We start from the raw sequence: 11,709 nt of genomic DNA, 5'->3' as shown, positions 1-11,709 counted from the left end.
GCAGCACTGGCTAATTACCACACAGCCTTTTGCTTGAGTGCCATCTGGAGCGCGTGCAAATTGGAAACACATCAGCACGAGAAAGGACAAGTTCTTTAGGTCAGTCCTGCATTTATCCATATCCCGATGAGTAGGAAAGATAACTAATATTTACCACATCTATATCAACACCTAGAGGCTGTGAGGGGAAGCAGAGAGGAGCACTTCAAAGCATCTGCTGCGAAAGGATTAATTGTTACATGGACTGTACTGAGCTAAAGCCAAGACTCGAAAAGTCAACTGGTGCGGGTGGAAGCACTCGCGCAGATGCAGGAACACACATTGCAATATTAAAAAAGAACAATCCGCCCAGTTATTGCAGTGTTTGTTATGAGTTCTGGTATAACAAATTTGCACAATGTAAAAGTCTAGATTCATATCACAGATAGGTTCCCAAAGACAAGGTAATTTTATTATAGTCATATACAACTGATATCACAAAGGTTCCTTGGGTGGATATGTTAAATGCTAAAAGCTGCCAATGTTGTACAGACAATCTCCACATCAAATGTTATATTCTAGCACAGCTTTTTAAATCCTCAGGCCCAACTCATACCTTCATTGCCTTACTTAAATGCAAAAAATTGTACATCAAGAGACTGAAATAGCCCACATAGATTAATGAATTCATGGGGCAATATGAAACGAGTATGTAAATGCGGATACCAATTGGCAATATATGTGCTTCCTTCGTCAAGTGTGGACAACAATGTGTGGGAGGAAATACAAGGGCTGATGAGGCTTCACATATGTCTGCAAGTCTCAACCTGGGCATGTAAAGGTGTTTCTGACATTTTATAGCGTGTTAAGGGAAAAGGAAGACCCGGCAATAAGTGCAGGGGCAAAGAAACAGAAAGAGTCTAATGCAGCATGACAGTGGGAAGAGAAATGTAATATGGAAACATTTTTAAAACAATTTAAAGAGGTCAAGGGCATTTGAACACCTAAAGAAAAGCTTTGCAGCAGAAAATTATTAGTTAGATTAATGGGTAGGTTAAGAGGGAATAGCAACAAAATAAACTAGAAACAAACTGTTCAAGATGCAGCTTTGAAAATAATATGCTAAGCATAATGTAATATGAGTGAAACAACATTTCCTCTCATATGTAAAGGGTAGCAGAATGAAACAATGTGGGTGAAGGCACCTATGTGAAGACTAAACTAAACCAGATCTGATGGCATCTGGTGTCTTGGAACATAAATCACTAACACATATGTTTTACCTCAGCTGGAGTTGACAATCTGGCCAAGAACGGGAAGGGCCGAGAAAGGTACATTCTGAAATACTCTGCCTCTGTGTGGTGTGTTGAAACGCTAAATTGCATAAAGCATAAGTGGAGCCTGGAACTATCTGGTAATGAAGAAACAAAGGACCAGATTAACAAGGCCCTAGCGCCTCTTAGCACCACACCAGCGTTATTGTTTTACGGTAATGTGGCGTTAAGGAGGCCATTCTCTTTGCTATATTTACAAAGTGGCACAATGCTAGCATTGCACTACTCTTGTTATTCTTTTGCCTCTGGTGGGGTCTCGGGGTCCATTTGGGTTTTGGAGGGGTCTGTACACCATCCTCCCCTAAAACAAATGTGTTTGTTCCTAGGGTATGGGGTCTCTGAAGTGACTACATGCTTGGGGAAGAGGCCGCAAGCCCACTCCCTTATTACAATATATTTCATCATTGAGGGAAGGGGTACCCGGGGTCTCTTACAGCTTAAGGATGGAGGCTGTGTGCCCTATTCCCTTTTTGATAAACCTTTCCCTGGGGGAATGTGTCCCCTGGGCCAATCTGTGGATTAGAGAGCTGGCCCCCTGCCCTCTCCCTAAAATAACATAATTATGTGAACATTGACTTGCATTTTGCTATTTTTATTTTATAAAAATCATGATCATGCTGGAGTTCTGCAAATCTTGTATGAGTCTTGCGAGATTGCCACAATATACAAGATATATATATGTTGCAAGGAAGATGCCACTCGTCACCGGCACCAAAAAGACCGCACTCCAAGGTTTTAATGAGAAAAGTGAAGTTTAATGGTAACACATTTGATCTTACAAAAATCTTCCTCACAGCCCATACTTCATAAAGTGCTCTACCCCGTTTAAAAAAAAAAAAACATTAGATACCCACAAAAGAACATAGTGAAAATACTACCATTACTATCTACTAGAAAAAAGATCCTTCTTCCCAAGGGAATATATACATTACAAATATAACGTTAAAATGTGCAACATTAATAGGGGAAAATAATTAATTACTTAAATCCATCATATCTGAGGAGGAGTGGCTAATAATTAAGACAAATATACATAATATTAAATCTCAGACACTTCATTATCAATTTAGAATCAATTATATAATGATGTAAAAAAATCTCAAAACATTAAGGGCCTGATTACGACTTCGGCGGAGGGGATTACTCCCAAATGTGGCGGATATCCCGCCCGCCGAATTATGAGTCCATTATATCCTATGGATCTCGTAATACCACAGGCAGGATATCCATCACATTTGGGACAGACACGGAGTAATCCCCTCCGCCGATGTCGTAATCAGGCCCTAAATCATTAAGGGGGTTATTACAACTTTGGAGGAGGTGTTAATCTGTCCCAAAAGTGACGGTAAAGTGACGGATATACCACCAGCCATATTACGAGTCCATTATATCCTATGGAACTCGTAATACGGCTGGTGGTATATCCGTCACATTTGGGACGGATTAACACCTCCTCCAAAGTTGTAATAACCACCTAAATCATTAAATCTCTACCCATTACTGATTATTTTAAATCATATATATATAATATATATATATTCTGGCCAAGTGGCCAAATAATTCTTGAACAGCCAAATCACAAAATATTTTGGTACTATAATCACAAAAATATATATGTGTAAGCACATCTACTTCTAAATTCTTATGGAGCATTTTTGACCTACAAAAAAGCTTGTGTCATCTCTATAAGAATGCCACAAATAAAACATTCATATATGGGAAATCATGAAAACCAAAGACTCAACCCACATGAACAAAAATGTTCTCATTCACGTTAAGCCCCGTCTGGGTCTTACTATGAAGACAGACAATGTATTCTGATTCCATAATGCATAACCACCTGCCCTTGTTGCCGCCTCTGGCTGTAAACAGCACCCTCTCAATACCCAAAACTGAAAGCATGTCAGGATTTTGGGAATGCATTTATTTCCAATGTCTCGCTAATGGGTAGTTCTGATCGAATTCTTTATCGCCCTCAAATATTTAAAAACCTGCTTCTTTAGGGGGAAAATTGAGCTTCCCACATATATTAGGCCACATGGGCAGGTGAGTACATAAAAACTAAAGTCACTGTTGCATGTAATGAATTTGTCAATTTTCTTACTTCTTCCATTGGGTAGTACAACAGTTTTTACATTCCTGCTGCCTCTGCATGCTTTGCATTTTCCACATTTGAAAAAAACCTTTCTGTTCTGATAACCAGCCTTCTTGTTTTCATACTTAGGTTACTCTGAACTAACATATCTCTCAGAGACTTCTCATCAATGCATCAATAAAAATGCCCACAACAGCAAGGAACTTTTCACTGTCATCAAAGAGTTCACCAACCCCAACTCCAACTCCACCGACATCCAAGAACTCTGCGAAAACCTCGCCAACTGCTTCTATTGTAAGATCGCACACATTTATGACAGCTTCACCACCCAGGGCCCCCTCACGACTCTTACCACCAGTCCATTGACCAAAGTGTCAGCACGCCCCCCAACCCTCTTCTGCTGGAACAACATCACCAACAATGAGACCCGCAACATCACAGAAACCATCCACTCAGCACCCATCAACCCCTGCCCTCACCACATCTTCAACAAAGCCAGCAACATCATCACACCCAAACTCCGGCATACCATCCGCCGCTCCTTCGAAATTGCCACCTTCCCAGAGAGATGGAAACACACCGAGATCAAACCTCTACTGAAAAAACCCACGGCCGACCCAACAGACCTCATGAACTACCGACCCATCTCCCTGCTCCCCTTTCCGGCCAAAGTCATCGAGAAGGCAGTCAACAAACAACCCACTGCCTTCCTGGAAGCCAACAACATCCGGGACCCCTCTCAGTTAGGATTCAGAAGCAACCATAGCACCGAGACTGCCCTCCTCTCCTCCACAGACGACATCCACATCCTCCTCGACCAAGGCAAGACCGTCGCCCTCATCTTCCTGGACCTTTCTGCCGCCTTCGGCACAGTCTGACACGACACGTTACGCACCCACCTCCACGACGCCGGCATCTGAGACTCAGCACTGCAATGCCTCTCCTTGTTCCTCACCGGCAGAACACAGAAGGTTCAACTCCCCCCCTTTCTCTAGGAAGCCACCAAGATCAGCTGCGGCGTCACCCAAGGATCCTTGCTGAGTCCCACCGTCTTCAACCTCTACATGACCCCACTGGCTGCCATTGTCAGAAGCCACAAACTCAACATGGTCTCCTACGCCGACGACACCCAACTGATAGTCTTCCTCACCAACAACCAGACCACCGCCAAAAACAATTTCCGCAAAGGAATAAAAGCATTCACCGCCTGGATAAAAGATAGTTGCCTGAAACTGAACTTGGACAAAACAGAAGCCTTCATCCTCTGCTCCACGCCCTCCACCTGGAACGAGTCCTGGTGGCCCACCGCCTTCGGAAGTGTCCCCACCCGCAACCTCAGCGTCATCTCAGACTAATCGCTCTCAATGGACCGACAGGTGAGCGCCGTCTCATCGGGTTGCTTCCACACTCTGCATATGCTTTGAAAAATCTTTGAAGGACAGTACACCAGGCACTCATCAGCAGCCACCTCGACTACTGCAATGCACTCTATGCCAGAAACACTGTCAAGACCCAGAAAAGACAACAACACATCCAGAATGCCTCCGCCCGTCTCATCAATAACGCCTCATGCCAATGCCACACCTCTGCCCTTCTGAGAGACCTACACTGGCTGCCTATCGACAAGAGAATCACCTTCAAGCTCCTGACCCACTCCTACAAGGCCCTACACGATGCCAGACCAGCCTGCCTCAACCACAAACTCTCCTTCTACACTCCCGCCAGACAACTCCGCTCCGCCGACCAGGCCCCCGCCTTCTTTTTTTGTATCTCCCTCCGTGTTCTTCTGTGTTCCTCTGTCTTCTTCTGTCTTCCTCTGTCTTCTTCTGTCTTCCTCTGTGTTTTTCTGTCTTCCTCGGTGTTCTTCTGTCTCCCTCTGTGTTCTTCTGTATTCTTCTCTGTTCTTCTGTCTTCCTCTGTCTTCTTCTGTCTTCCTCTGTGTTCTTCTGTATTCTTCTCTGTTCTTCTGTACTCCTCTCTGTTCTTCTGTGTTCTTCTGTGTTCTTCTGTGTGTCTTCTGCTCTTCCGGTCTTCTGCTCTTCCGGTCTTCAGTCCTTCCGGTCTTCTACTCTTCTGTTGTTCTTTTCTTCTGTTCTTCTTTTCTTCTTGTCTTCTTGTCTTCTGCCTTCGGCTCTTCTGCCTCCTCCGTCCTCTTCTCCCCGCGCCTGCCCTCCTGCTCCTGCCTCATCCCCCTCCCCCACTCGCATACCCCTCTCTACCTCTCCTATCTAACCCGTTCACTTTCTACCTCCCTCACTCCTCCTATCTACCTATCTCTCCATCTCTCTATCCCACTATCCAACTCCCTCACTCTCCACCTCCTCCTATCTTCCTATCTCTCTATCTTTTTCCCTATCTATCGATTTCTCTATCTACCTTTTCTCTCTACCTACTTCTCTATCTCTCCCCCCTCCCGCCACCCCCTCTATTACCTATCTTCCTATCCCCTCACTCTACCTCTCACCCTCACCCACCTCTACAACCCCCCCTCCCCTATCTTCACAACCCTACACCTATCTTTCTCCCTAATCTCCTAAACCTCCTAACACTCTCCCCCCTCCACCCTTAAACCCCCCTCCCCCAGCTCTTCTCACTCTACCTGTCCCCCCCTCCCTCGCGCTTTCCCGCCGCGACCTCCTGCACGCCCCCGCCCCCCAGCTCCCATTCACCCCCAGCTGACCCCTCCCCCCCCTCCTACCTCATATGGCGGCCGCTGCGCGACCGCGCCGCTGGCGCGCCGGAGGCGCACCAGAGGCAAGCCCGTCTGCGCCCGTCCGCGCCTGGCCCGCGCCCAGCGCCATGACCCCTGGTCCCCAGCGCTCCCAAGCCCCGATGATCCGCTATGACCCCACCACCCTCCATGCCCTCAACCCAGGACGCTCCAACACCTGCTTCCAAGCTCACGCCAAACGCACCCATGGACCCTTCGCCTGCAACTCCTGCAAACGCATCTTCCACCACGCAACAACTACGACCACAAGCCCACGCGCCATCAACCACCTCAAGTGCATCCTAGTCAACGCTCGCTCCGTTCACAAACACGCTGTTGAACTCTGGGACCTCCTAGACTCCACAGCACCGGACGTCGCCTTCATCACGGAGACCTGGATGAACGCCTCCTCTGCTCCAGACATCGCCACCGCCATCCCCGAAGGCTACAAGATCTCCAGGAAAGACCGCACCAACCAAGTAGGAGGAGGTATCGCCATCGTCTTCAAAGACTCCATCAGCGTCACCACCTCCAATGAAGACTCCCCTCTTGCCGCTGAACACCTGCATTTTCAGATTCGCACCGACCCGAGGACCACCCTCAGAGGATCCCTCGTCTACCGTCCTCCCGGACCTCGCGCCCCTTTCAGCAACACCATCGCCGACTTCATCTCCCCGCACGCCCTCGCCTCACCGGACTACATCCTCCTAGGCGACCTCAACTTCCATCTGGAACAAAACAACGACCCCAACACCACCACCTTGCTCGATAAACCTCGCCAACCTCGGCCTCAAACAACTGGTGAACACTGCCACCCACATCGCCGGACACACACTCGACCCTATCTTCTCCGCCAGCAAACACGTCTTCTTCAGCCACGCCTCCGCCCTTCATTGGACCGACCACAGCTGCGTCCACTTCACATTCCGACGCGAGACCCGCCACCTCCGCACTCAACCCATCCCTCGCCGACAGTGGAACAAGATCCCTGAAGAGCAACTCTTCGCCGCACTCGCCGCCAACCAACCCACCCTCACCACCGACCCCAACGTCGCAGCCCTCAACCTCACAAACTGGATCTCCAACTGCGCAGACAACCTTGCTCCCCTCAAACGCTCGCAGCGACAGAACAACACCAAGAAACCCCTCTGGTTCTCTGAAAACCCTCAAAGAATCAAAGAAAACTTGTCACGCACTTGAGAAAGCCTGGCGCAAGGACCGCACCGCTGACAACATGACCGCCCTCAAGAACGCTACCCGCAAACACCACCACCTGATCCGCACTGCCAAAAGGAATTTTTTCACTGACAGACTGGACAAAAACAGCCACAACAGCAGAGAACTCTTCAGCATCGTCAAGGAGTTCTCCAACCCCAGCGCCAACGCCAACGCCGTCCCGCCCTCACAGGATCTATGCGAAATCCCTCGCCACTTTCTTCCATCGCAAGATCAGCGACCTCCACGACAGCTTCGGACACCAGACCCAACCTAACACAACCGAACCCACATCCCCGACCATCACCCTCAACAACTGGACCCACATCAGCACGGAAGAAACCGAATCCATCATGAACTCTATCCACTCCGGCGCCCCTTCGGACACCTGCCCGCACTTCATCTTTAACAAAGCCGACAACATCATCGCCCCGCACCTCCAGACCGTCATCAACTCTTCTTTTTCTTCTGCTACCTTCCCCGAATGCTGGAAACACGCCGAAGTCAACGCCCTACTAAAGAAACCTACGGCGCCCCATCTCCCTTCTGCCTTTCCCAAGCCAAATTAATAGAGAAGACCGTCAACAAACAGCTGACCACCTTCCTGGAAGACAACAACCTGCTCGACCCCTCACAGACCGGATTCCGAACCAACCACAGCACTGAAACCGCCCTCATCTCAGTCACAGACGACATCAGAACCCTGATGGACAACGGTGAAACAGTCGCCCTCATTCTTCTCGACCTCTCGGCTGCCTTTGACACCGTCTGTCACCGCACCCTAATCACCCGCCTCCGCTCCACCGGGATCCAAGACCAGGCCCTGGACTGGATCGCCTCTTTCCTCGTAAACCGCTCCCAAAGAGTCTACCTCCCTCCGTTTCGCTCAGAACCCACTGAGATCATCTGCGGCGTACCTCAAGGCTCATCACTCAGCCCGACACTCTTCAATGTCTACATGAGCCCCCTCGCTAACATCGTACGCAAGCACGACATCATCATCACCTCCTACGCCGACGACACCCAACTTATACTCTCCCTCACCAAGGACCCCGCCAGCGCCAAGACCAACCTACAAGAGGGTATGAAGGATGTCGCAGATTGGATGAGGCTCAGCCGCCTAAAGCTGAACTCTGAAAAAACGGAAGTCCTCATCCTCGGCAACACCCCGTCCGCCTGGGACGACTCCTGGTGGCCCACGGCCCTCGGCACCGCACCGACCCCCGCAGACCACGCCCGCAACCTCGGCTTCATCTTGGACCCCCTTCTCACCATGACCAAGCAAGTCAACGCCGTGTCCTCCGCCTGCTTCCTCACCCTCCGCATGCTCCGCAAGATCTTCCGCTGGATCCCCGCCGACACCAGAAAAACCGTGACCCACGCCCTCGTCACGAGCCGCCTGGACTACGGCAACACCCTCTACGCTGGGACCACCGCCAAACTCCAAAATCGCCTGCAACGCATTCGAAACGCCTCAGCCCGCCTCATCCTCGACGTACCCCGCAACAGCCACATCTCCGCACACCTGAGACACCTGCATTGGCTCCCAGTCAGCAAAAGGATCACCTTCCGACTTCTCACCCACGCACACAAAGCCCTCCACGACAAGGGACCGGAATACCTCAACAGACGCCTCAACTTCTACGTCCCCACCCGCCCCCTCCGCTCCTCTGGCCTCGCACTCGCCGCCGTCCCTCGCATCCGACGCTCCACGGCGGGTGGGAGATCTTTCTCCTTCCTGGCGGCCAATACCTGGAACTCCCTCCCTACCAGCCTCAGGACCACCCAGGACCACTCCGCTTTCCGGAGACTCCTAAAGACCTGGCTGTTCGAGCAGCGATAACCACCCCCTTTGTCCCTAGCGCCTTGAGACCCGCACGGGTGAGTAGCGCACTTTATAAATGCTAATGATTTGATTTGATTTAATGTACCCCACATCCGGAAAACCACAGCCGGAGGAAAATCCTTCTCCGACATCTCTGCCAAGACCTGGAACACCCTCCCTGTCACAGTTCAGGTAGGGCCTAAAGACCTGGCTCTTAGACTGATCCTCAGCAGCCCCCCACACTCCCCAGCGCCTTGAGACCCTCACGGGTGAGTAGCCGCGCTTTACAAATCCCTGATTGATTGATTGAGAGACTTAGATTTACGATAAGTGATCAGGGGATATGGTGAAATTTTCTTTCCAATGACAGGATCAGATTTGATCAGATGGCAATGTTTTGTGATCATTGTCTTGATATTGGCTGATTCAGAATTGTAAGTGGGAATCAGGCTTGCTTCCTGTTCCCCACCTGAAGCTTTGGCTCTCTGGTTAAAGAGATCCTGTCTGTTTTGAGTTCTAGCTCTCTCCTTGGCAGCCTTTAATACATGCCAGGGATAACGTCTCGCTCTGAATTTTCTCTTCCTTCTCATATGTTTCCAAAGGAGTACCCCTTAGGGGTTACTCCATTTAAGATTAGTGGGATGATGACTGTCTGCATGTAATAAACTATTACCTGCTGTTTGTTTACAGAAAAGGGAAGTGCATACTTTATCACCCTTTATCTCCACATGCACATCCAAAAAATCTATTTCCGTGCTGTGTATCTGGTGTGTAAATGCCAAACTCAGTTCACTGTGTGAGATGTACTCTAGGAATCCTTGCAATTGGCACTTTGCACATCCCATATTACAAAAAGATCATCAGCATACCTGGTCCAAACTTCTAGATCTTCTTCCAGAGGTCCTTTTTGGGTCATTGGAGTGTCCACAACTTGATCCAAGGTTCCAGAAGCTCTGAGTTGCTCCTTGGGAGTTGGGACTACAATTCCCAGAATGCACCTGGTCAGAATCCTCAAATAGCCATTGGACGCTGGTTAGCTGGGCTCTGCATGACTTGATGCAGGGGACTCTGAGTAGCTCCTCTGTACCTGTAGCAAACAGGGAGTCCCTTCCTGAAGCAGTAGAAGACAGGCAAAGTCCTTTTAGTTGTGAAGTTCAAGTGTGCAGCTGGTGCAGTCCTTCAGAGTGCAGTGGCCAGGTGCAGGTCAGGGGTCAGGCAGGCAGCCCTTCTTCTTCCTTGTCTTGTTCCTTGTAGGGATCTACCTGTATGGGTGCAGGTCTGCCATATTTATCCTTGCTCCTGGGGTGGAAAGCTGGGGGGTCCTGGTTGTCCAATAACAGGCAGACTCCTTTCCCCTTTGATGACCGCTTCCTGGGAAGTGTGGCAAAAATCAACCCCAGGGAGCAACATTCTTCAAGAATCCATCATGGCTGAAAGTGATTTTTGGAGATTAGATCTGGCTGAGCCACCCACTGATCTGGCTAAAAATCCTAAACACACCCTTCTCCTGCCCTCTCCTAATCTAATCAAGAGGGCACCTAATTGTCTGGGGTTCCAGGAACTGAGAGAGGTCCTAGGCTGCTCAAAATGTTCTTCCCTGCCTTGGAAGAACAGTTTGGCTGCTTCCCTCCTTACCTCTTCCCCATCTGCTGAGGCAGATCTACTACCCAGGCACATCCTTTGTGTTCAGCTCAGGCCACTTTATACTTCATCAAGGCAGCCAGATCAGGCTGCCAGAGGCTGGCCAATCAGTGAAGGGCACTACAGAGCTGAAGTTGGCAACTTTCAGGTACCGTTTTTAAACTCTTTACCTAAACTAGTTACATTAAATCCAACAATGGCAAGTTGTGGGATTTATTATAACAATTAATTTGATACCAAACTCAAGGTATCTGTCACTTATGCAGACTTCTTAATTAAAAGACATTCTCCCCATTTTAGCCTATGGAGGCCATTCACTACAGTGAGGGAAAACAAATTTGTCTATTTTACCTCACCAGGGCTTATAAAATAATTTTTATAAGGTCCCTATAAGTTGCACCCAACCCTAGGGGCAGATAGGGCACACCTTAGGAGTGACTTATATGTAAAAATAAGGTATATAAAGACTTTGGAAGTACTTTTAATTACCAAGTCGAATTTGCATATAACTTTAGTTTAAAAGCAGCCGGCAAGGCACACATGCCTTTAAAATGACCCTGGGCACCTCAGCAGTGCACCTATAGGTCCCTAAACCTACATGCCTGACCAAATGCTAGGGACTTATAGGTAGGTTGACATAGCTAATTTTAATTAGCCTAATTTGCATACTCATTTTACACAGAGCACAGGTCCTGGGACTGGTTAGCAGTACCCAGGACACCATCAGAGTAAGGAAAACACCAGCACAAAGTGAAAAATTGGGACAAAAAATTAGGGGGCGTCTGCAATCAGCCCTGTTTTCTCACAGTCAATGAAAATATCAATATAATACACAACAAAGCATAAAGTGTGTTCCATATAAGTAAATCCCTATTGTAAGCTAAGTAGAATGCAAGTAAAGAATCAAATA

Source organism: Pleurodeles waltl, chromosome 7 (genome assembly GCF_031143425.1).
Source record: "Pleurodeles waltl isolate 20211129_DDA chromosome 7, aPleWal1.hap1.20221129, whole genome shotgun sequence".
Lineage (NCBI taxonomy): Eukaryota > Metazoa > Chordata > Amphibia > Caudata > Salamandridae > Pleurodeles > Pleurodeles waltl.
This window is presented reverse-complemented; position numbering follows the sequence as displayed.